The sequence below is a fragment of the Crocodylus siamensis genome, chromosome 5 (assembly GCF_052110815.1).
Source record: "Crocodylus siamensis isolate JL-2025a chromosome 5, ASM5211081v1, whole genome shotgun sequence".
NCBI lineage: Eukaryota > Metazoa > Chordata > Crocodylia > Crocodylidae > Crocodylus > Crocodylus siamensis.
In genome coordinates, this window is record NC_143399.1 from 57,026,349 (window position 1) to 57,052,633 (window position 26,285).

At 39.2% G+C, this 26,285-nt stretch overlaps 1 long non-coding RNA gene across 1 annotated transcript; it reads left to right on the plus strand.

Annotated features, from left to right (window-relative positions):
• The first annotated feature begins 1,689 nt into the window (after window positions 1-1,689).
• On the plus strand, window positions 1,690-26,285 carry LOC149864140 (uncharacterized). Its single transcript, XR_016442754.1, has 4 exons — window positions 1,690-1,828; window positions 3,875-4,003; window positions 17,904-17,994; window positions 25,569-26,285. It is a non-coding gene; the product is annotated as an uncharacterized LOC149864140 (long non-coding RNA).

Genomic DNA, 26,285 nt, shown 5'->3' on the forward strand with positions numbered 1-26,285 from the left:
CGTATCAGTGTCTATGTGTGCAATGCTGCAGAGTAAAAAACTCTGCTGCTGAGTTAATTAGTTTCCTGTGGCCTAATCTACCAGTATAGATGTGAAATGTTTACTGCAGAGCTAATTAGTCTACTCCACAGTAAACATCTCATGTAGACATGCCCTGTATGTGCTATAGGAGGAAGAAGTATCCTTACCAGTCTCTGAAAGAGGGTGGAAAAGACACAGCTCCTTAAGAATGCACTAGTTTCAATCTGTTTCCTCAGCTTCATGTAAGCTTCATCAAAGCTTCCTCTTCAGATCACTTATTCTCAAAAAAGGAAAGAAATAGCTTAGGTTTAGCACCTCTTAATTCTTCAGCTTTGTGATCAGGCTTCTTGATCCCTTTAAGGCTTCTTTGGTAATTTCCTGTGTATTGGGGCAGAGCAGGTGCTGCAGCTCTTATGGAGCTCCACTTGTAATACTACAGAAGAATGACAAAAGAATCCCAAACATCCTTTATATAGAAATAAAATAAGTCAAGCTAATCCAGAAAATCTGGAGGTCACAAAACAGAAGAAGTAAGAGAGATACCCTTACTGGTGACTCGATCTCCCCATTTGTATTCAAACTGTAGTTGAGCCTGAAGAGAAGGTCACACACAATTTCAGAATCACATTATCAGCCAATTGGATTGGTTTCAATATCCCTGTGCTACTTCTGTCTCTTCTAATACCATGTCACAGGGGGAAGCAGAAGAAAGCAACTCTTAGCTGGAGGAGAAAGCTAATGGTAAGGAATCTCATACCCAAGACTAAAGAAATCTTTATGTTATATCTTTTCCATGATTTTAAGCAATCTCTTTGCACCCAAGTCCATATTTGTGATTCAAATTGAGTGACTTGTTCCAAATGAGGGTTCATCAGGGATGGATTATGTCTTAAATACTATCTTGTGATTATTTCAGATTTTCCTAATAGCAGAGAGACAAGTCATTTCTTTCATAGGGTAGTTAAAAACAGTGAACAGTTGTTAACAATGGTGAAATTTCACAGGTTGATTCACAATGGTGAACAATTGGCATGACATGTAAGTTCTAAATATCATAAGAAGTCCTTTTGCTGCTCTGGCAATACCTGTGGCCTTCCTGTAGATGTAATGTTACTTACTTTAAAGACCTTTACAGGTCTTCAACATTAGCAATGCATTCATTTGCAAAGCAGCTTTGGTTAGATACAAATCTGGCCTCTGATATATTTAATCAGTGACCATCTTAATTAGTATAAGGACTTGGACTTGTTTAAAAACTCTACAGATAGATATGACTACAATTACTCCCTTGAAAAATTGCCAGAAAAAAGATACAAACCTGACATTTAAAGCTCAAAGGTAATTTCTGTCTGAAATTTCTGAATCTTTTACAGGGGTATGAAAATCATATTACCTTGGTAGAAGGAAATTTCCATTCATAATTCATACTTACTCTATCCATACTTCATACTTGTTCACCACCAAGTACCCAGTGTGGTTTACTCTCTAATAATTAATTTATTATTAAATTAAGATCAGAAGCATATTTAATATAGTCGAAGGGCACATGAAGACAAGTGGGAATGTGCACTTTTCAGCACCTCAAAGGCTTTGCAACATGGAGCCAAAATTAGATACTGGGAAGAATCCAAAAAGATATCATGTAAAAAACCAAAAAAACAAAAAGAAGCAGGGTGGTACGAATGGCTGGAACCTACGCTGCCTGAAATTGGAGCCTGGCCAGCCAGAGTCATGCTGCAGCTGCCGACTAGGCTCCACACACCCAGATCACTACCACTGCAACCCCAGGAGGGCCCCAGGACCCCAGGTAAGACTGCTGAGGTGCTGGTTCCACTCTCTCCTACCCCACCTTGGGCAATTTGTCACATGCCAGAGTGCATATGCAGAGGCATTCCCCAGGTACAAATAGCAGCACACCTATGTGCTGCTATTTGTCCCCAGGGAAACGCATGTTCGCTCTCCTCTGGACATGCCCAAATCTATCAAAATGATGACTGTCAACAGAATATTTTTCTTATTAATTTAAGGCCAAATCATGACCTGTTCTCCATACAAACACAAGAAAGTAAGGGGCGAAATGGACTTCTTGTACTGTCTGTTAGTATGGATCGCATCATGAAGTTGTACATTCTGTACAACTGGGTAGGTAGTGATTAAGCTGAGAAAATTTGGCTCTAACTCCAAAACGTACAGAGCCACTGTGAAGTGGGAAGCAAGAGTAAATTTGGGATAAAACTCTTTGTGTGAATCATTCTTTTTATTTTATTATTTGTATTGCAGTGAGAAGCAGGAAACTAAACTAAGATGAAAGTCTGAATGCATATAAAGTAAGAGTCATTGTTCAGTTTCTGCTCTGGGACAGCATAAATATATATTACCTCCCATTCAGAGTAGGTTGTAAGAGTACAACGTATACCTAAATTAATTGCTTTAATATGGTCAGGTAAAATTTATGTTAGTTCTAAATTTCAGTATAATTTTTCATGCCTGACTGTACAAGAAACAGATAATGTTGAATGACAAAAACAGCTGACCAAAAAGAAAAGCTGACACTGCCAAATATGCTTGTGATGAACTAGATATACTCTTGTTTGTGACATAATATTAATTACTCATGAGTATTTGGGCATCTTCTGAAGTATAAATATGTTCACAACAACACATTATTCTATTGCTACTACAGATTGTCCTTCTTATTTGACTTATGCTTTGTAATATTGTTCCTTGTGGTTCCGAAGAAGCAATATTAGAATAAGAGCATTGATAGTATTCCAGCTAACATATCTTTTTTGACTCAGAATACGTAGTTATTGTGAGGCTTTTTTTTACTTCATCTTAAAGCACAAGTTGATTTATTTAAAAAAAAAAGAAACTTATTATACCAGTGGCCCTTGACAGAAGTACACGTGTTTTCCAATTATAAAGTCAAGTCTGCATTATCAGAAAAGGAAAATCTATTTCAGAGCTTTCTATATTTTTATGCTTCAGCATGATTAGAAAGTGCAATAGTGGGGCAATGGAAGCAGAAAGGCAAGCAAATTCCAAACAAATTCCTGGTAGTGATAATAAGGCATTATATTTTACTTTTAAAGACTATACGCTACACATATCAGACATAATTTTAAAAAAAGCCATTTTGGTAAGAAATATTTCAGCATATTTGAGCATAGCTTCTGCAGTTCTTCCCAAATTTTGCACTGAAGATATATATAATAACAAATACATCTATAATTAAAATGGTGTCCCATGTATCTCTAAGACAGTCCTGGAGAATTAATTTTAGATTTTTTAAACTCTAAAATAAATGACAGTGCTCTTGATAAATGTCAGTTTCATAACACCAACAATTAATCACTATATATAACCACAAAAGAACAATAGCTTGGATTTGGGCAAAGACATAGGTAAACCTCATTTGTAAATATGTCTTTATCACATTCATTATAAATCACTTATTTATGCCAAAATAGTGCAAATATGTAATCAAGGTATACTCTTTGCAAGCTTTTGGGCACCAAAAACTCTTCTTCAGGCAGAGGGAGCATCTGAAGAACACTCCCTCTGCCTAAAGAAAAGTGTTTATACCTGAGACCTTGCAAAGAAGAATTTTTCCAACTATTTTGGTTAGTCTAATAAAAAATATTGGATTTACCCAAAGAACCTTGTCTGCCTATGTCCTTGGACCAACACAGCTACAACCAACACCCCTGAATATTTAATCAGTTCATATATCAATTGAAAAGGCTGAAATGTTAGGAAGTGATTTCAATGGATGTTTATCAGTTGAGGATATGGTTTGTAGTCTGCTATATTTACCATGTGTAGGCTCTTGATTTTTTTTTCTGTTTCAAAGATTGTAAGGGGCTGGAAGGGACCTCACAAGATCATCGGGTCCAGCCCCCCTGCACTAGGCTGGAAAGACAACTGAAGTCAGGTGACCCCAGCAAGGTGTGCATCCAGTCTCCTCTTGAAGATTTCCAGGGTAGGTGATTGCATTACCACTGGAGGGAGTTTAGTCCACAGTCTGGACACCTTGACTGTGAAGAAGTTTTTCCAAGTATTAAGCTGGAAATGGTCTACCAGGATTTTGTGGCCGTTACTCCTGGTTTTCCCCAAGTGTGCCCTGGTGAACAATTGTTTGCCGAACCCTTGATGCATTCCCTTGATATAGCAGTAAGCTGCTACCAAGTCCCCTCTCACCTCATTAGTAGCTTTTTGGCCACAATCTGAAAACACTAGATATGTGGAAGTGTTCAAATGAACTGGTAGAATTTAAGCAGATTAATTTAAGTAGTTAGAAACCCTGTGAAACTGTGTACAAGTATTTTCTGTCTGCATACTCTGCAAGACAGACTGTGTTGCTGATGGCACCCAGTCAGGGGGCCTTAGAGCACATATCACAGTGTATTTTGTGGGCTACTCAGTCTGCTTACAGACAGGTGACAGCACTCAAAGGAATCAATAAGGGCAGATTCACTAGCCCACAACCCTCTTCTCCGCAACACTCTTTCTCTCTCACTGTCCCAGCTGTCAGGCACTTAGATCCAAAGTGGATCTGCTGTCTGTTCAAGTCAGTTCATTTCTCCTCCAACAGCCAAATAGATTCCTTTCCTCTTGGGTACGAGCAAAAACCCAGTTTCACTGGAGGTTGAGTGAGTCTTATCAAGATTGGGTGCCACTGGGTTGGGGTTCTGTGCGGTATGGTTGCTGGTGGGTTGGCTGCTGCTAGGTGCAGGGTTAGGGGGCAGGGTTCAAATTACATTTTGACTCTTGGAGGTGGGGGGTCTGCAAAGAATAAGGATGTCCATCACGATGCCCTAATAAAATCAGAGCCCCTCCAGGTTATGATTTTCAAATCTTACAGGGGTAATCTTCTTGTCCACCCCCCACACTCCCCTGTAATTCAAACCCTGATAGAAAGCCACATGGTGCCATTCTAGTTCTGTTGTGGGAGTGGGGAGGATGTCAAATGCAGTATATCCACCCACCCCTATCTAAAAAGCATTGACATGGCCACCACAATTCCTGGACCTCTCGTCATTAGCTCCCCAGTACAGACTGGCATTTTAGATATGGTCCCAGCAATAAAGCCAGGGTCTGAGTTATTGGGAGGGGTGAGTCATGGGGCTAGGAACTGGTACAGGGTCTGGGGGCTGTGAGGCGGGGGGTGGTTTAGGGAACGGCTGAGGGCCTGTGAGGTCCAGATATGGGTCCAGATGGTGTGTTGACATGTCTGAGGGGGATGCTAGTGGGTGAATTTCCCTTGCCTGCTCAGGTCCAGGGGGGCATTAACAACTAGAACTGGGATTTCACTGGTAGAAGTATAATGCTTATAACATAATGCACCCATTATGTTTTTGTTAATCAAAGTGAAATTTCAAATGTGATTATAATGTTAAAACAAAGTGGAAATGTCAAAGTCTGTCTTCTGCTACTGAGTGGAAGCTATGGGTTGAATGTATCTTTTCTTAAAGTTTAATAATAGCAAGCTAGATGGTATATACAAGGTAAATGTTTGCTTCAGTAGTCAGTCATAATGCTTTGCCACTGTAACTTATTGCAGTAAAATCACAATGAAGAAAGTTGTCAAATTAATATTTACAAAAATATTATCAATAACTGCAAAGGACTGATTTTTCTTTTTTTTTTTTTTTTTTTTGCTTCAAAGAGTATTTATTTTACATCCAGATTCATTGTATTTCCAGACTTCTGCAAACTAGCAGATATGCTGACAAGTCTTAAGAAAGTGACATTTTGGCTGAATACTATATAATAAAAGAATTTTTTTTATCAAAGCAGAAACTGTCTCCTCTTATAATCTGTCAGGTTCTCTCTTTTATGTCTCTGCTGAATATTGCTAGAGTAAACCAAAAGGCAGCGAACTCTCAAACACTGCAGCAAACATTCATGATGATTATGATATAAAAATACCTGGAGGGGAAAGAATGGAAAGGGAGATGGAATATTAAAAAAAGTATTTATAGTAAAGCAAGACAGCAATACTATTGTAATAAAATAAAAAGAAATACAGGGTTGTCTTACTGATATGTCACTGCATGACATTCTTCATACTGCTGTTTATGGACCAGAGTCATATATTGTCACTTTAATTTGGTACCATGTTACACCATGCTACTTTCCTTGTTTTCAATGGTTCCACCAGGACCATACTTTTTAACCAGAGTATGTCTATTGATCTAGTATAGGTTATGTATACATCATACATGTGGGGCACATTTACACATGAGCATTTACTGCTCAGTAACTGAAACACCCCACAGTATGTACACATGTCTACATGTGAACTCCCATACCGTACAGTAAATATGGTGACTTATGCTGACTTGAACGTAAATTTGATACCTGCATCATGAAAAAGAAAAAAAAGCAAGCACTGCAATAATGTTATTATTTAATTGCATCCAGAAACAATTGGGGATCCTCCAGTCCTAATTATGAAGTTTCTAACAGGTAATGAATGAACTCTTAATTAGCTGTGAGCAGTATTATCTGTCATTTAAGTCAGGGGTTTTCAACCTTTTCTAAGCAGGGTACCCCTTCTGGTGGGTACCCCTTCCAGATGCAGAGCAGAGGATAAAGGGTGATGACAACCAGCCAGACACGAAACCAGAGGCATGGGGAGCTCACACGTGGCACTGCCAGCATCTATACACTTTGTGGCCAGCTGGCCAGAGAGCAGGTTGATGATGCCTGGCTGGATGCAAAGCCAGTGTCATGGAGAAGCAGGGGTACCTAAGAAGAAGAAGTGTGTGGGGGGGGGAGGCGGAGCTGCTGCCTCTATCCATCAATCTGTACCACTGCCAGATGCTATGCATCAGCTTTGCATGCAGCTGGCCACCAGCACCCCTTCCCACCACTGCCCTGCCCCCATGCCACTGCTTCCCAAGTACCCCCGCTTCTCCATGACACCACCACATACCCTCTGGGGCCTTCCCAAGTACCCCCAAGGGAACATGTATCCCTAGTTGACAACCCCTAATTTAAGTGAAAGACTCTTGTGATGGGAGATCCTGACTCAGTGGGAGAAAAAAGGAAGAGCTTTCTGGGAAAGGCAGTAGAGTAAATGAATGACTTGCTTACTCTGTAAAGTCTGTAGGAGGAGAAATAGGAGGCCAAAACTGGAGAAGGATAAGAAAGCAAAAGGGTGATGAGAAGGCAGGCAAGCAGAAGGGTATGGTGAAAAAAATTAACAGAAGTCTCCAAAATGTGGAAGTCTATTTTACCTCTTCCTTACATGCATGTAAATCCACACAAGTGATAGAAGAATCAGGTCTTTAAGATCATTGTAACATCACTGAAAGTTGTTACATGCAGTCCTTTCTATAAAACTGTAGAGAACAATAAATGTAACAGTGGAGATGCCAACACTGCAGCCAAAATGGTGATTGTGGTTGTGCTAGACAAGCCACAGTTAGCTTTAAACTAGATTACTAATATATATATTCTAATATTATAAAAGCCTTAGTCTGTCTGTCCATAATGCTTTATTCAAATTCTGTTTGGTTGTCTGAAACAACCAGAGTGCTCCAAGGAGGTGGTGGTGGAGCCACCATGACAGCAGGGACAGAGTCAGGGGGTGAGGCCAGTGGGGGAGACAGAGGTGGCGGTGATGGCACAGGGGGGTCCAGGCCAGCAGCACTGGTCTCAACCCCTCCCCACATTTCTTGGAGGCAGCGGTGGCAATGGGTGGGAGGAGGGGAGAAGCCCTGGGCCCCCGGGCCTGATGCAGCAAGGAGAGAGAAGGGAGGACCTGATGCACAGGGGGGGAGAGGCGGGGAGTGGGGCTGAAACCCAAATGGCAGGGGTGGAGAGGGGGAAAGGGGTCCAGACCAAGGGGGTAGGGACACAGGGTGTGTGTGTGTGTGTGTGTGTGTGTGTGTGTGTGTGTGTGTATTAGTCACATCTTTAAAGCATTCTTGTGTAAATATATCATCCAATGTTTGGCTTTCATAGACTGGGTAGAATTTAAGAAGGTAAATGGAACAGACAATTTATAGGCAAATGAAGAAGCTTTATTGAAAGGCTGAACTACAATGCAGACCTAATTGTCAATCTTGTTTCAGAGATTTTCTGTATTGTTTTCCAATAACAGCAATTTGGTTTTGAAAACTAGGAGAGTCCTAAGAAATTACCATACCATTCATACATTCAGATTTCTAATGAGCTTTTATTGTATGGATCTTGAAAAGGCGGGTGCCTTACTTCTGCCTTGGAATAACATCAGGAGCTTATTGCTGTTGTTATTAAGTTTATGGTAAAGGAGAAAAAAAGTGAACAACATTCCAAGATTTCTTGCTGGTACCACATAATTAGTAAGGCAATTAAAGAAGAAAGGTGCAAAGGAAAAAGCCAGTCAAGAGATTTAACAGATATCTGAAAATGTTGAAGAGTGATGTGAATCACATTTGTTTCTTTGCAACAGAGCATCTGAAAAATAAGTAGCTTTTAGCAGATAAAGACAAAGGTGGAGATACATGTCTGAAATTTTTCTTTGTAAGGTGCAATTTTTTTTTTTCAATTTAGATTTCCAGTTGTATTTTTGGGAGCTAGATTCATAATTGAAACAGATGTGTCTTTTAGATAGTGAACTAAGTGCTGCACAAATTCAAATAGAAAATATAATCATTCTATTTCTTCCCATTTTGTGCTATATGAAGAGGGATGAATTAAGGAAGCTATATATCAGTGACTCGCAAGCACATGAGTGACTCTCATATCACTGTGGGGTGACTTGAGATCCTTTCAAGGGTGTTGCAATATGCCAAACACATTAGCACAGCTAGCTGTATAAACAAGGTAAAGCTAGAGTTTTCAAATAGTGTTAAAAACATTCTTACCTATTGGGAACTTTCTGAGTTCTTTGCAATAGAGTTACTCTACTATTGTTCTGTAGTAATAAAAACAAGTGAAATTAAGAGCTGACACTTTCTGAGTGCCTTGAGTCTAAAAAGGTTGAGAACTGCTGATATAGATACTTGTATCTGTAAGACAACTAACCATAAAGCTGTGATAAACAGGGCTCTATACCAATACAGGGTTTTACCAGAATGCTACCAAAGTGGGATAGAACCTTTTCAATGACAAAAAAACAATGTACATATAATGTTGCTAAGAATATACACTGGATGTCATGGTTCTTTAAAATGCTTTCCATTGTATGAATCTTGTCTAACACATTCATTGACGTTATCTTTAACCCAGTGTCAGTGATTAGTTCATATATATGCTAAAAATTCTCTATAAATGGACTTTGCTTATTAAAAGTATCTTATTTCTCTGTTATTTTCAACAAAGCCCACAGTTTGAAGGATCACTTTTGTTAATGCTTATGCGAGCGTTAAATTCTAGGATAATTCAAAATAAAGCTTGATCATGCATAAGTAAAACCTTACATGCTCATTTAAATGCTAGAAAGATTTTTTTTTTTAAATCCTGGTTTCCAGCAGCAGTTTGATATAGAAGGCAGAATAATATGAATAGAAACATTCTGGGTACAAGAATAGATTTGAGTGTTTTTTCCTTTTCCTTAAAATCAAAGTAGTTTTAGAATACCCATATAAAACTGTTTTTTCTATTATCTTTCCACAGCATCTAAACCAAGAGAGAACGTCAGTTTCAATTACTTGATTTATCAAGAAATTTAAAAGATGTTTAAATTCAGTTTGACCTGAAATACAGTTTGTCTGGTTTTTTTTTAAGTGTTGAAATTAGCAGATGACTGAAGTATTTGTTAGTTACTGCTCTAGTCAGTAGCAATAAACACTGATGACACATAGAAAGGTTTTTTTTTATCATTATTAATGAGTCTGACACCAGAATTCTGTATCATTCACCATTGATCGGAAGGGAGGTTTAATATTCACTCAATTGTAATAGAGGACCCTTTAAATATGTGATTGTCCTTAATTGATATAAAGTATGTAAGGGTACATTTAAAAAAGTGACGGTTTGCTTTAGTCTCATTACATTATTGAAGCATATATGCCTGCTCACTCTGAACAGACTCATTTCAGTGCAAAGACTATAAAATACATGCATCTTGCCAGAAACAGGTATCCCATGAAAGATATTTAGTAGTCAGAGCTTACTTTATTAATTCTGACATCACAGCTACATATGCAGTATTTTAAATGTAAAGTCTGTTTTTAAAAGAAATTTTCTGGCTGACTGAAATTTGTCTTCTCTGCTTGCAAAACATACAATTGTGAACTACTTGATTTTTATTGCAAGTGCATTAATTATGTAGGACCCACATTGTCCTCAGCTCTACACTTCTTACCCATTTTGCATATTTTGACCGTTAAACTTTAAGGCTTCATATATGAAAGAGAGCTGGTATTAGTTGATTGCAACTCCCAGAGCTGGAGCTATTTTGCCTCAAAGATAATTAGGGTTGCACAGGTGAAGTCCTAATTTATGCTTCTAATATAAGCTTCCTTAGAGATCCACTAACTAGTATTACCAGGAACATAGCAAGCCCTTCCACTTTTGCTGTCCCACACACTAACAGCAGGCTCTGAGCTCACTGCCTGGTTAGCACAGGCTCCTGCCAGAGCTCTACTTGAACAATGAGTGCTGATCTCACAGCTTATCAGGATGGAGTCTGCCTAGACCTCTGCTTTCATGTTGCTCTGGAGCCCATGGAGATGATGATGCTGTTGTTCTTTCCCCCTGCTGGATACTGAGGCAGGAGAAATGAGAACACAGCAGTGTGAATGCTGGGACCTGGAGTCCTGCAAAGGTCTGGGCCCCCAGCCCTACCAGAGGGAAGCAGCTTCTCTGGGGCATCTGATCTGGTCCTGTTCTGAGTGCTGGGCTGCCACAGCTCTACAGCACCAAGCTGCTTCCCTGGGGCTCTTTGGTCTCATCAACTTGTAGCAACTCTGTGCTAAGAGCAGGGAAGCCTGGCAGCTGCCCTCTCAGAGTCACGGTGACAGTTTTAGTGAGACTCGAGAGCTCCAGGGCTGCTATATTGGAGCTTGCTTGGACTGAGTTCAGAGGGGCCTAATCAATTTTTCTCGGGAGCTGGGGTGGTGACCACTGCCCTACTCCCCACCAGCCAGGCACCGCCTGAATTTGGTGGGGCCTGATCCTTTTTTTCTCCAGAGCTCAGGTGGTGCACCCCCCTTGTGCCACTGCTGGCGGAAGCAGAGCTGGTCTGGGTAGCGGTAAGAGGCACTGCAGCTCATGGACATTCGGAGGCTGTAGCACTCACTCTGTCCAATGTCCCTGGGGGATGAGGTGCCATGTCCAACCTTGCTGCATCCCACTGTCCCCACTCTTCCTGAGTCAGGAGGGGCACTGCATTTTGGGATCCTGGAATACTTCAACTTGGGCAGAATAGCTGTGGGATGTGGCCACACAGTAATGGAAAAGGAAGAAAATTAGACAGCTTGGATATAATACTGCCCTGGAACTTTAAGCAAAATAATGAGTGGTTTAAGCTACTTAAAAGATGTTAACATACAGGAAGTCCAGAGGTTAGAAGCTCCAGAATCCACCTAAATGTACTGTATAACAAGGCCCTAAATAAAGCTACCTAAAATGTTTCATTGAAACTATTTTAAATATTTTTAAAAATATATAAAACCAGTTAAAATCTATTAAAGACATCAAAATGTTAAAATGATTATGCTTTTTTTCAGCCAAATTGTGTATCACATTTCTTCTGAGTTTGAGAATGGACTTGGTCTCCTTGAGCCCAATGTCTGGTGGAGTTGTCAAAAATATTTCAGACAGATCCAACACCCCCAAGGATTTCCTTGATTGGAGTAGCAATTATAGATTTGCAGCATCAACAGATGGCACAGCCCCAGTGTTATGCAGTGTGGAGCATATTCCTCTTTGTGGACTCTACCAGTGTGCTAACAATGTGCTTGGCTTAGGTAGCATGTTACCATTTCTTCCCCATCTGCAGTTTCAGTTAGTGAAAAGTTTGTGCTGTGATATGGAAGTTACTGGTGCCCACGATGACCTGGATAAAACTAGCTTTTGTATGACTAAACTAAACTGAACTAGTATTGTAGACAGACTGCCCCGTGAGAGTTTTCTGTGGATTCACAGGGACATTATATCTATCTATCTATCTGGGACCTTTTCTCATGTATTATATACTCCACTAAGTTTTCTTTTAATGTACAGAGCTTTATCTTCAGAGTATTTCCACATGGGAGGTTTCCAGAGGTTAAGGTGTTTCATACTCATACTCGTTCCTCTCACTTATAATACATTATGAATTCACCTGATTTTCCTACTCTTTGTTCAGGTTTCATAGAATAGTGATTCACCCCTAGATAGCTGTTTTCATTGCTGTACACAGTGGGTGAGTCTACACAATGCCATATGGAGACATTGCTACAGTGATGGGCTTTAGTACTTCCTTTTGGAATCACTAAAGCCTGGTGCAGTATGAGCTGTTACTGTGCCATGGACACAGTGCATGGGGAAATTTTCCAGCTATGTTGCCATAGCAGTGTGCTATATTGGGGGAACGCACTGCTATGGTGATGTAGTTGGCAATCACATGAAGACCCATATGATTGCTATGAAACTGTAGCATGGCATATGGAGGTGTATTGTATCACTATGTCACTGTAAGGCACCATGTAGATGCACCCAGTGTTTGTGAACCCACCCTAAATGGCATTTATGTTGCTGAGGCATGAGATGACAGTTTAAAAACAATTAGAGACCCTTCTTTCTGAGCACAAAAGCCTTTACCTGTAGCTAATGCACTACATTCAGATAGTTATTAAAATTCTAGCTAATAGATGCTCTGTTGTACATCAAACCCTGATCAGGTATCTAATTAACTTCCCTTATTATTTTTCTGCATTTTTAACAAAGCTGTTTTCAGAAGAATTAGGAAGAAGGGAGTCTGATGTGAGAAATATGAACACTAAATGACAGTTTAAACCCCTAAAGAATGAATTTATACAGGCTGAGTTAACGTATAAAAGTACTGTTGAAGAAGGAAGTCATATCTGGGCTTTGTTTGTCATAAAATGAAAGCCTTTAGCAATTGGAAAAGAAAATAAAAGGACTGAGCTAAGAAACATTATTATTCGCCAGCTCTATTAATACGAATAGAAGAATGACTTAAGTCAGATGTATTTTCTTTCATTATAGTTTTAACAAGATACAATAAATATTTCTGCATGAAAAAAGAAGCAAGCAATACAAAGCACAGGTAAAAAGCCTCTCTTTTTTTCCAGACATCTATTTCTATAACTTCAGTAGTTTTTTAGCACTGTTGCTTATTTAAAGCCAAACTGTGAAAAAGGTGTGGTGATTATAAAACAAGGGGAAAATAGCCCCTTTGTCTTCTCATTAGCTGTATTGAATTACTTGCTCTGGACCTGCATACTCAACTACATCTGTTATTTTTAACACTTTTTTTGTTTTAGTCCCTGGTTCTTTTTTCCTTTCATACAATAATAGCATTATAGAGAAGTAAGACTGGAAGGGACCTCCAGATGCCATCTAGCCCAAGCTTCTGCCTGAGGCAGGAAAATCCCTATCCAAACCATCCTATACAAATCCCTTGTCTAACTTATTAGCAAAACTACATGGTCAACTCTGACAAAGCCACAGGACAGAGCACTCTAACATGCTATAGGTAAAGCAGGGGGACCATGGTGGCCAAAGTTCTGCTGCTGCAAGTTTGCTAAATAAAAATGTTCAAGTTATCTAAGGAAGCAGTTCATGTCCCCCCAGTACAAAGGAAGGTAGCCCTCCTCCCCCAGTGTCTGTACCGATCTGACAATACGGTAAAATTCTTTTCTGGCACCAAAAAACAGCCAATATTTTTTTAGCTAAGATTAACTGGGTTAAAATCCTAGCAGGAGCATTGGCACATCACAGTCACAATCTTGGCTTCAGTAAACACCCAATGATTCTGAGGAAGGCTTAAACGGAAATACAAAATCAAAACAAAACAAAAAAAATCCCTGACGTAGCGGCAAGAGGAGAAAAACATTCCCTTCTAGACCCATGTGTCAACCAGCAAATCCCACAAATATGGAAATACCCATAGTAGGCATAACTTCTAAACCATCTTGGCATAGATCCTACACTATCCTGGACCAATGCCTGTCTAACTTCTTTCTGAACACCTCTAGTGATGGAGATTCTGTAACTTCCTTGGGCAGTCTATTCCATTGCCTCATCTGTTCCAACAGTGAAGTTTCCTTGGTATCTAATCTAAACCTACTTTGCTGTAACTTCAAGCCTTTGGTCTGTCCCCTACACTCTGTAGCAAGAGAGAAAAGGTGTTTTCCCTCTTCTTTATGCCATCCCTTTAAGTATTTGAAAACTACTATCATGTCCCCTCTTAAGCATGTCTTTTTCAAGCCAAACATACCTATTTCCTTCAACCTTTCCTCATAGGACTTGCCTTTTATTATTTTTGTCACCAACCCATTTTGTCACCCACCCATTTTGACTCTTAATTTCTCCAGATCCTTCTCAAAATGTGGAGACCCAAACTGCACACAATACTCTAGGTAAGGCCTAACTAGCCCAAGTAAGCGAAGTAAGCATTATTGCCTCTTTTATTTTGCACTTAATACATCTGTTGATGCATCCCAAAAATTGCATTCACCTTTTCTGCAATTGCATCACACTGCAGACTCACATTGAGTCTGTAATCTATCAAGACTCCTGGATCCTTTTATCTAACGCTGCCATCCAGCTAATTGTCACCAACTTTATAATTGTATTTTTTATTATTCTTCCTGAGGTATAACACCTTGTATTTGTCAGCATTGAACTTCATCCTGCTAGCTCCATCCCAACTTTCCAATCTGTTGAGATCCTTCTGAATTCTGCTGCCTCCTTCAACATGTTTTCAATCCTTCCCAGTTCTGTCAACTGCAAACTTGATCAAGAAGTGCTCAGTTCCATTATCCGCATTATGAATACGTGGTTTGATCAAAAATTTCTAAGACTTGATGTTCGGCAGAATTTTTTTGGCGGAAAAAAACATTCCTGTGATATCACACCCTCCGTATTCACCTGATCTTGCCCCATGTGATTTTTTTCTGTTCGCAAAAATCAAAATGAAGCTGAAAGGAAGGAGATGTGATGACATCGCAACCATCCATAAGAATGTGAAAGCGGAACTCAAAAAACTCACAGCTGAAGACTTCCAGCATTGCTTCCGAAAGTGGCAGGAACGTTGGGACAAGTGCATATCATCTGGGGGAAAGTACTTTGAAGGGGATGCTCATAAAAACGTTGCTTGTACACTACTCTTGAAAATAAATGCTAAGTCTTAGAACTTTTTGATCACCCCTCGTATACATGTTGGACAACACTGGGCTCCAGAGGGACTCCTGTGGGAATCCATTTGGAATCCCCTGACTTTCTAACATTGATTCATTTATAATTACTCTTTTTTTGCAGCTATTGAGCCAGTCTATCCACTTTATAGTAGCTTTGTCTAACCCACAATTCTCCAATTTGTTTATAAGAAGGTCATGCAGGACCTTGTCAAACACTTGCTGAAGTCCAGATACACTCTATCTACAGCTTTCCTGTTCTCCACCCAAGTCGTTTCTTCATCAGAGAAAGAGATAAAGCTTGTTTGATATGATTTGTTCTTAGTAAACCTTTGCTGGGTACTCGTGATCAGCCTTTCCTCCTCTGGATGCTTGCAAATGGACTTCCTTAGGATATGCTTCAGTAACTTCTCAGGTATTCAGATGAGGCTAACCAGCCTGTAAGTCCCCAGTGCTGACTACTGAAAAGTTTGCAACCTCTTATCCACCACTCTGCACTCAAAGTAATCATAATTTAAATTTCTATCATGTTTAAGGTCTGTTTGAGAAGAACGGGAAAAAAAACTAGTCAAGTTTTGACTGATCTGAGGTAATCAATTCCCTTAGTAACCAAATGTTTTGGTCTTGATACTTCCATTCATATCTATTTGCCTGGTTTGAATGTAAATATTTGCCTGACTTTTTTTTTTTCTAAATCCCCACTGGAACGATTAAATGAATGTGCAGGTTGTAAGATCTTTATGCCATAGATTTTTTTTTTTTTAATTCTGTATTGTACAGTGACTATCAAAATAGGATACTGATCAATAGATTTTTTTTAAACATTATTAGCAATGACAATTTTTAGTATGGCTTTTTTTAAAAAGAAGAACTATGCTTACAGGTGTAGTTTCTTTGTAGATGGGCCAAGAATTAATTCCAGCATCAAGCAAAAGTAAAACACCTACAATGATTGGATTCCTATTTCTGCTTCCAGGTACACAAATATAATCATAGTCCAAAAAGAGAAGGATATGTCTTTGTCCTTCATATTTCTTTCCAGGTGGGAGCTCAAAGACAATAAAAACCCCATAAGAAAGCCCCATAAGAATAAAAGAAAAAATGATCAATCCTTGTCTCCATAAGTCTATAGATAGATCAGTAGAATCTCTGTGTTCTGCAATTATTTTAGCATGTTAAGTGCAGAAATGAAAAAATATTTAGTGTTTCACTGGATAGAAACCATTTTACATTTGAGGTTGGATGTATAAATAAATGCTCCTTTCCCTGTACTCTGTGCTGTTAGTCTGTAGTATATATATCAGTATGTGGTATGATGTGGCAGAAAAATGTGAGTCATCATGGGCTTTACAGTCTATTCAGGTAGACTAGAATTTCTTGTTCCACCTGGAGTCTCATCAGTAGTGAGGCTAAAGACAGTCTAATGCAGTGGTCAGGGACATACAGCTGGCTTGTGGAGCCACCATCCAGCCTGCAAAGCTCAAGGGCTTTGCCTATGCTTGCAACTGCACAAGGTCTAAGGAGCAAGGAGCTGTACAAGGGCGTGGCAACTTCCAGATGTTGTAGCTGGAAGTCATGCCCTTATCCACACTAGAGAGAGTAGGGCTGTGAGAAGCAGTGGTAACACAGGTGAAGCTCCCAGTTGCCTGGCTGTGGCACACTTTTGACATGACGAAGAAGCCACCTGACCCACATTGGAATGGAGCCGGGTTGTTTTGGCCTGAAGCTTGAAAAGGTTGTCAGCTATATATCTAATCCTTATGACTAGCAATTTTAACATTGATCAGGCTCACAAAAACAATAACAAGGATGTTTCTGTGATCCTTCTGCTTCATTTATTTTTTTCAGAGGACTGGGCTGTAGCATGTGGTTCTCTAGCAGTTTTACAGGGAGAAATCATATTGGGAGTACCTGGGATAAAAGATAATTACAGCATTATTTTATGCAAAATTGTTGGCATGTTCAAACAACTTGGGGACACTTAGAAAAAAGCAGCAGAAGCAGATTAACTCTTAGGCATAAAAAACCTTATTTCCTTACAAAATGCCTTCATAATATGAAAGAGAAGATGAACATAGATTTATGTCAACAATAGCTTTTTTTTTAATTTTCCTCCGGAATGGAGTATTTTTCAGAAGTTTTCTATTTTGGTGTAAGTGTGGACTTAAAGATTTTCCCAAGCTATATATACTTTTTCATAATATGTTAATTGTATAAGAATTATCCACATACACTGTCAACAATTCCATTCATTAAGAGCCTCTTTTATCACCAGATGACACCCATAGTTTTAGGTAAGATTGGATTATTATTATTATTATATGGTACAATATAATCTAGAACCATGTAGTCTCTTTGGCTTATGAGGTCCTTGGTGGAATTCGGGGCAGGTCCAGTCAGAGAATTTGAGGCTAGAGAACACTATTGGGCACATCTGTTGGCAGTAAGGGGGTTGCCCTATGGCTTCTTGGCTTGATGCTGTCTCCATTACTGACCTACTGCCTCCATTATCACCACCACCACCACCACCACCAAAGGTGCTGGCTCTACCATCTCCATTTTTTTTCTTACCACCAACAGGTCTGTATCCCATCAACAAGGAGCCCCGCAGTCCAAATCCAGCCCATTGTATGGGGTGACTATGAGACTCCTGATCTCAGCAGCTAACTGTGTAAGTACTATACATTATACACACAATAAAAGATAGTACCTGGCCAACAGATTTACATGTAAACTGAGCCAAAGGAAATTAAAAGCAAAAATTGCTACTCATTCTGTATTCCAACACAGAAGAAAGAGACCTATTTTTTTTCCTACAAGACTCCTTGGAATATCACAAGAATTGAACTCAAGTTGTGTTTTGCTCAGGCCAGTGCCATAACCAAAAGAGCTTTTTGCTTTCCATCCAAAGCACTTTTTCCTGGTAGGAAAAGTAGATCAATGGGAGGCCGGTTGGAATATTCCCTTATCCCAGAACTCCTGAGCTGTTAGAAAGGACGCTCTGGAATACTGGCAATTTAAATTCCAATCTGCCCTAGAAAAATGACCCACTGTTTTAGATCTAGAGTCTCTTCAAGCCATGACCTCTGCCAGTCTTCTCCTGTTATGCAAATATACTCGCAAAATGACTGTTTAGTAAACATGCTATTACCTTTATTCAGTCACTCTATTTTATTTTTTCTTCGGTCCCATGTCACTTTCCTTTGTTATCTTCCATGCACAGCAAATGTGTAAATTCCTTCATTGTGTCAGCTGAAAAATCTCTTGCCATTTGGCATTCAGCATTTGTTTTTGCCTCTCTAATTATTTTTTTAACCTGTGTGATCTTATTTTCTTCAGCAGATATTCCCGTTCTTCTCTTTGCCAGAAGGATTATCATCTTAACAACCTTGTCTCTGTATCCCTACTTAACCACATTGCTATCCAGTGTCCTTTTACCTGTTCACACTTAATAGGATTAATTTCCCTTGTGGTCTGTATGGTGGTTTCTTAAGCATTAGCTACTTTTCTGCAAGAGATGTCATATGCTGTATTTTATAGAATTCCAATCAACATTTCTGCAGGCATTCCACACTCCTAAAGCTTGAAAATCAGCTTTACTATGCCATTTAGAGGTGGGGGGGGGGAGAGAAAAAAATAAGAACCTTGTGTGCACAATTACTTCTTTACAATGAGTGACAAATTTCACAAAATAGCTAATATGATCCATTAGAAATTTCTGTGCCCTCATACCAGAGAAAATCCCTGAGTTGTGCAGCAGTTCAGAAGTAGCCACCAACAGGTAGAACATATTGTTTCTCATAACAGCATAACAGTAAATGTTGCTACTAACAATACAAATTAACATCTGTGGTTAAGAGGTCATAGGAAAAACTTTAATTTGGTCATTGTTGTTACATTTTCCCTCTCTAAAAACCTAGATGTTGTAGCAACTGGATTCTAGTCCTGGAGAAACATTGGTGGCAGGGGAAGAGGTGGAGAAGGAAAACAAGCCAACAGTTATGAGTAACAATGCTTAATGAATTACTCAAAGGGGCATAGGTATTACAGTGCTGAGGGCAATGCAAGAAACAACTGATAATATTAGATTCATAATTCAGTATTAGACATTCCTTTCTTGTTTGGAGCTGAAATAATTGTCAAGGTGCTGAACATCCCTGAATACACAATACACAGTAGATACTTCTGTAGTACCAGAATGAGGTACTGCAGGAGGTAGTTATAGGAAGATTATTAAATCCTCTCAGAGGTAATTAATAGAAAATTTCCGGTGTTTTGGTAAGATGTGGCAATTATGTGACACTGTAGAAAGGTTACTCAAGTTAATTTGCTTAACATAAAACTACAAAGAACATGCATCGTGGATGTGTGAGTGGTTAGGTAAAAGGGCTACTGCTGGTAAGTTTCATGTCCAGTATTGGTTACATAAGTGGCTAGGGGAAGCTGAGCTGGCTGAATAAATAGGACTTAACAATTATGTCCTCTTTACACTCTCCAGTAGACAGTATCCTTTTTTGCCAAGGTTGCTGTATGTTATAGCCTACAACACTGACCAACATATAATAATACTGTATGTTCCCAGTCAAGATGTTGGTCATGCCTGCTTCCAAAACTCATTGGCCATGACCAAACAAGCGTGGATGTGTGGTAGGTGATACAACACCGTACATGCAGGCATTCCCCATGCTGCTTACCTTGCAGACTGCGGGGAGTGGGGTTTGATGCCAGGAGATCCCAGGGTCAAAAAAACCTCACTCCAAAAAAAAAAGTGGGGTGGCACACATGGCAGCAACATGAGCCATCCAAAACTGGTGCCTGGCTGGCTGGAGCAACACTCTGGCTGCCAGCCAGGCTCCCAGCTGCAGGAGCACCATGGCTGCATCTCCCTAAGGCCCCCAGAACACCAGATAATGCTGCTGGGGCCAGCACACCTCCCCTCCCCTACCTGTGGTAACTGGCTGTGTGCCAGACCTGTGGCAACCGGTTGTGTGCCATGCCATTGGCATTCCCTGGGGACAAATAGCAGCAGCATACCTTGTGTGCGACTGCTACTTGTCCACGGGGAAACAAACTTCCACATTCATCTGGAGGTGGCTATTGTGACCAAATCCCTTCCTTTCAATAAGGTAGTGTACTAAGCTTGTGTTATAAGGTGGCGGTAGAGATGCCAACTTTCAGCTCTTGGGAACCTTTTGTAACAAAACAACCTCTGTTAATTCTTTCATGCATTGAATGTTAAGCTTAGTTCTTGGCTTAATGCAGATAATTACATTCAATATACCTAACATTTCACTACCAATTTTGATAGTCATTGCCAGTTGCTTGGTGTTGGGGTGCACTATTAAATAAATATTGTGCTCTACCACACAATGGGTGAAGAAATTCTTTTAAGTAGTCCATAAAGTGTTTGCGGTTCCTTTTGGATGAAAGTCTCGGGTACTATAAATATAAGATGTGTTGCTGCTTAAAAACAGCTAGTAAACTGTTATCTTTTCCTACAGCCTCCTGCAGGGAAGGTTTGCATAGCCTGCAAACAGTTTTGGAAATATCCATTATTATAATGAATTATCTCCTCCCCAATGGACCTGCAAAACTGTGAAGATTTATAGGACTTGTAACTCTGTTTATAGCTGCCCATAATTTCAGAACATTGCAAAACGTTTCAGAATAAGGACCCTGGCCACCAGTCCCTTTATAAAATTGGAAATAAGTTTATAAGAAGGATATTATTTCCAAATTCTACATATTATTTTCAGATTTCCCAAACTGAAGTCCCATGATATCAGAGAGAATTCCTTGCTAATTTAATACAAATTAATGGTGCAATTCCATTGACTTAAGTAGAACTATATTTGGCATTTGTAAGGACTAGACCAGAAAAAAACTCTAACCATGTTAAGTTGTCATTGCTTGATCTCATTGTTTGGGTCATGTTAAAGCAGTAAATCTGGCCTGCCAGCTATGCTGTTGGCTCCTTGGTTAGTGTTTTTGTATAAATCAATTGTTATTCATGTGGTGAATCTTTTTTCATTGGAATGGAATCATTGCAATTCATGATATCATTTGTTTCAGTGTAATGCCCACCAAGATGAGTAAAAATTGACCCATCCTAGCCCTCGAAGGCAGTCCATTTACTGCAATACAATATTTTGCAGACAGTTGAGAGAGAATAGTATACAATTGGGTTGCTTATAACCAGTACCCTGATATGTGTCTTTCTTGGCTGTAATTCAGTTCTGAATCAATAGACATAGCAGTAGACTGATGAATTGAGTTATGACATTTAGATTATTGTAACTTAGACAGTATTCTGTGAAATATAGTGAAAATCTTGGTAAGGTGTAGAGAGAAGTTTAATTCATTCAGCTGAAATGTCTGATGAGAGATTGGGGGAAATGTCTTTTTTCATGTTAGTATAGATATGTGATTTCAGAATTATGGACTGATTGGAATGTGGAAGACTACAGTCAGATCAATTCTTGGTATTCTGTTCGTCAAAAAAATCCTTTTCTTCGAAGTGTAATAATAGCGTGTAACAGATTTTTATATGATTATGTCATTATGTTTATGACATTATCTTAAAAAAAACAACAAATACTTTCCTAGCTCTTGGTAAAATAAATATTAATAAAACTAATATTTGTATTGTTGTCACACTTTTTATTAGATACTACTAATAAGAAATTAATGGAAACCTAAAATAAGATTAGTATTATATAATGGAAATCTAAAATAAACTTAGTAATATATTTTAAGTGTAATAATTTGGAAAAAATATTTAAAAGTCTTCCCACACTGAAAAATCTTTTATTCACCTCTCCCCCCCATCATAGTTTAGCATGCACATGAATAGAAACACTTGTCTTTAATTTTTCCATTGGTTTGGAGAACATCGGCATGTTTTCCCTAATTACTGTTTGACAAACTACTTTATAATCTAGCTAATGACATAAAGCACGTAATACCAGAGCTGGACAGGAATATTTTGGTGAAACAGTTCTCATCAGAAAATGTTAGTTCATCGGAATTAACAGTTGTGTGAGAATGTGCCAGTAAAGCACAAACTTATGGAAATGTTATGCATTACACTTAGACTATCCAAAATTGAAATGTCATGAAAGGCCAATGAAATGAGTTAGGAAGCTTTAACATGTGGATGCTCATGTTTTAAGTGCCCTTAGTACTGGCAAAGTGTAATGTGTAGCTTCACACTTAGGACCTTGTTAGACTTTACACTCTGAGCCACGCAGATGTTGATCAGTGTGGGCATGTCTACACGAGATGCTACCACTCAGTAGCAATGAGCTAGTGCGCAGTAGCACGTTGTTACCCCACAGTAGCTTTGCCAGGCTCTAACCATACAATAATAATACTGCACAGTAGTAATGGGCTACTGCACAGTAGCTCATTGCTACTATACAGTGGTGTCAGAAAAAAACCCCATGCAGCAATGGTACTGCATAGTAATGTTGGTTACTGCTCATTCCATATTTGTACTGAATGACTGCACAGTAAAAGCAGTGCAGTCTGCTGTTCATGTAGACATGGCCTGTTAGTACTAGTTTGAGCTTGGAACAGTGACACTTCAGGCCAGCAAGAAACTTGAGGACTGAAAGGTAAGAATAACCACCCCCTTCTATTCTGGGCTTCCCCCCTGTGTCCCTTCACCCCCAGGGCATTGTTTACTTGTAGCTGCCTGTGCTGACTGTCTCAGGGGAGCAGGCAGTATAGGGTTAACCTTTTTCTGGCCTAGAGAACAGCAGCAACAGCAGCGGTGGTAGCTGGGCAGGCAAGTTAACCCTCCCTGCTTGCTCCCCTGGTGTAGACAAAAGCAGGGAAGGGGGTGGGGGACAGTGAGCGTGACTCTGGGGCGCAGGGGAGGAGGCACAGGTGAGATACTTACACTAAGGTGTACCTAGAGTGCCTAAGCTTAGTGTACCACAAGCTAGGTAGCAAGGATCAGAGATAATCCTGTCTTGCAGTGGAATAAGTTTGAGCTGCATAATGAGTGCCTAAAACCAGTTTCAGGTGCTAATGTGCAGACAATCCAGGGGCTAAAAGCTCCAAGAGCCACCCAAAATGATCATGCAACAAGGCCCTTAGTGAACATTTCCTAAAATCCGTGTTTTAAAATTTTTATAACAAAAGCAATAACTCTATCTTTTCATTCCTTCCTATATCACAAAATGCATTTGCTTTTTCCATCAGAAAAAAGTGCACTATAAAACCCTATTTTGTATGACTAACCTAAAAGGATGGATTTTTTTTTACTCTTTATTTTCATCAATTGACAGATCTCTAAGTGTAATTACGTATAAATATCCTTTTTTAAAATGTAAATAAAAATTACACCAGCTGCAGTTCTGGTGTTACACTCCATAAAAATTGTATTCAGTATGTATTTAAATTAAAAGTGTGCTCTGAACAAATTCTCTTTCTTACTTGTAAAAGATGAGACGTTATCTTGTAAAAGATTTATAAATATCTTTTTTAAAAGTTATCTTAAAAATTTATAAATATATTTTTTTAATAATGCATAAGATAATTGATACAGACTAGTATGTTCTCTTGGACCAGTATCATGTATATAAAACGAGGAACAGAAATTCCACAAATCCATAATACAGTAAATCTAACCATAACAATTCAGTCAATTTGTGGTTCCATTATCATTTACAATGAACTGCATACACTCAGAATTCATGTCCCAAATTGCTTTTTACTATCATACTAATTGGCAAGTCGGAAATAATAGCAGCACACAAACCCCTTCCTAGTCTTTCCCTCCTGACAGTTTCTTGGGCTTCCTTCCAAGGACTATTTTTCTTACTGCCCAGAGACTTCTCTTTAGAGTCACTCTGGGCATGCCTCCACAGGGGCTTGCATTTGTCATGGTACAAATTTGTGCCACTGCTTTTTGCAGCTGCATATGGCTCTGCAAGTGGGGTTTGCTGCAAGCCAAAATGCTCCAATTCAGGAAAATTGCCTTTTCACTGCTCCTCCTGGCTTCTGGTGTACTGAAGGAGCCAGGGTGCACTTAAAGCAAGGGAGAAACTCTGGCCAGCAGCCAGAGCATTTTACTGCAGGGTCCAGCCCACAACTGCTCCCATACATGCTCCTGAAGCATGCAGTGTGCCACTTTTTCTTGTGGCAGTATTTTTTTTTAATACTGGGAGTTCCTGGTATCAAATTCTGGTGCTGCACTCCAAATTTGCAGCATGGCGAACAGTTGCACATGCTCCACATGCAGTTTGCAGCACCACGGTTTTGAGGTGCTGCAAACCTAGTGAACACATTCTTTGTGTTCACTAGGACTGCTTCAAACCTTTCTTGGATTGCACTTAGGAAGGAATTTTCTTTAAAACTTTTTTGTTCTTTATCTACTCTTTTTCTAATACAAAGAATTCTTGTAGATTGGGAACCACTATTTTCCTTTAAACTCCAATTTCTTTGGATTCATCTAGGCAAGTGGAGACCAACCTTTCTGACAGACGTACCACAAGTTAGCCCCAGACTCACTCCAAGTGCCACTTGGATCTAATTCCCCTGCCCTAGCTGCTGCTATGGTGTTTGTCCCCTGTCCAACCTGCTGCACATCATGCATAGAGGATGCTAAAGGCACTTGTGCATGTGTTTTGCAGGTTGACCACCCTTAATCTAGGTGTTGTATAACTTTGCATTTTATTTTACTTTGCATGCATCTACATGTCTCCCTACAATGACAGTGACACACTACATTGCTGTACTGTGTGCTACCGTGATGTAGCAATCATGTGGGTCTACATGTGATTGGCAGCTATGATGTTCTAGTGGCGCACTCCCCTTGTACAGGGCACCGCTTTGGCAATGTAGTGATGAAATCAAATTGTGCTGTGTGCGCAGTACGGTAACTACCTATACTGTGCTGTCGTTTAGTACTTCCAAAAGGAAATACTAAAGCACAGCACCATAGCAATGTTACTGTATGGCTATGTGTGGCTGCACTCTTTATTGATCTATTGTTTTATGTGGTCTTGGAGTCAGGCTCAAGAAGCAGGGGGAATCCCTGCATCTTTTCGGGAGGTAGTTACAAGTTTTACAACCCTGCAGTCCTCTAGTATAGTAGTTGGTTTTAATTAGAGTTTATACTTTTTTTTCCAGCTCAGTCACTTCATTCAGCTGGTTAAAGGTAGCTTCCAGCTGCCACAAGGTAGTTATTTCCTTTATCTTTATACTCATTATATTCTCTTCACTTCAAAATTTCAGGATGAAAAAGAGCAAAAAGGAAGAGAAAAAACAAAGAAAAAATAAAACCAAAAAAACCAACCCCCACCTTACCAAAGAAAAAAACTACACCATGATTTCCAAATTTGTTCTTTTGCTTACTTGGATCAAAATAATTGCTATAATCCCAAACCATTTTTTTTTGTTTTTTTTAGATTTAAGGAAAACATTGTTAAATGGTCTATTGAATTTAAAATGCCTTAATATTCAACTGTAACCTGCTATAAACAAAACCATCATGAAATAATAAGATGATACATCTTGTGATATTTCAAAGCTTCATTATGTAAGATTTACCATTTACAGAGCTAGCGTCCACTCAAAGTTTAGACGATTTATGTGCATAACTTGTTTAAGTATGATATACAAATAAATATCCATCATGTTGAGAAAGGGATAGACCCTTAGTTGTCATGTTCACCTATCTTCTTATGAGATGAATTAACATCTATAATTTCTAGTTTCATGCACTGTATTATTTGGAAAGAACATGCTGTAGTTCAGAACCTCAGCTGGTATGAATTAGTGTAGCTTGAAGTCAATCGACCTACCTTTATTTACATAAGTTAATTATCTCACCCATCTTTGTCATATTTCAATGCACTGTAGGTTTTTATTTTATTTTATTTTTAAAGCAGCAGTCAGTGATGAAGCCCAGGTAATATGTAAAGAATTGATATACCATGATATGTGATACAA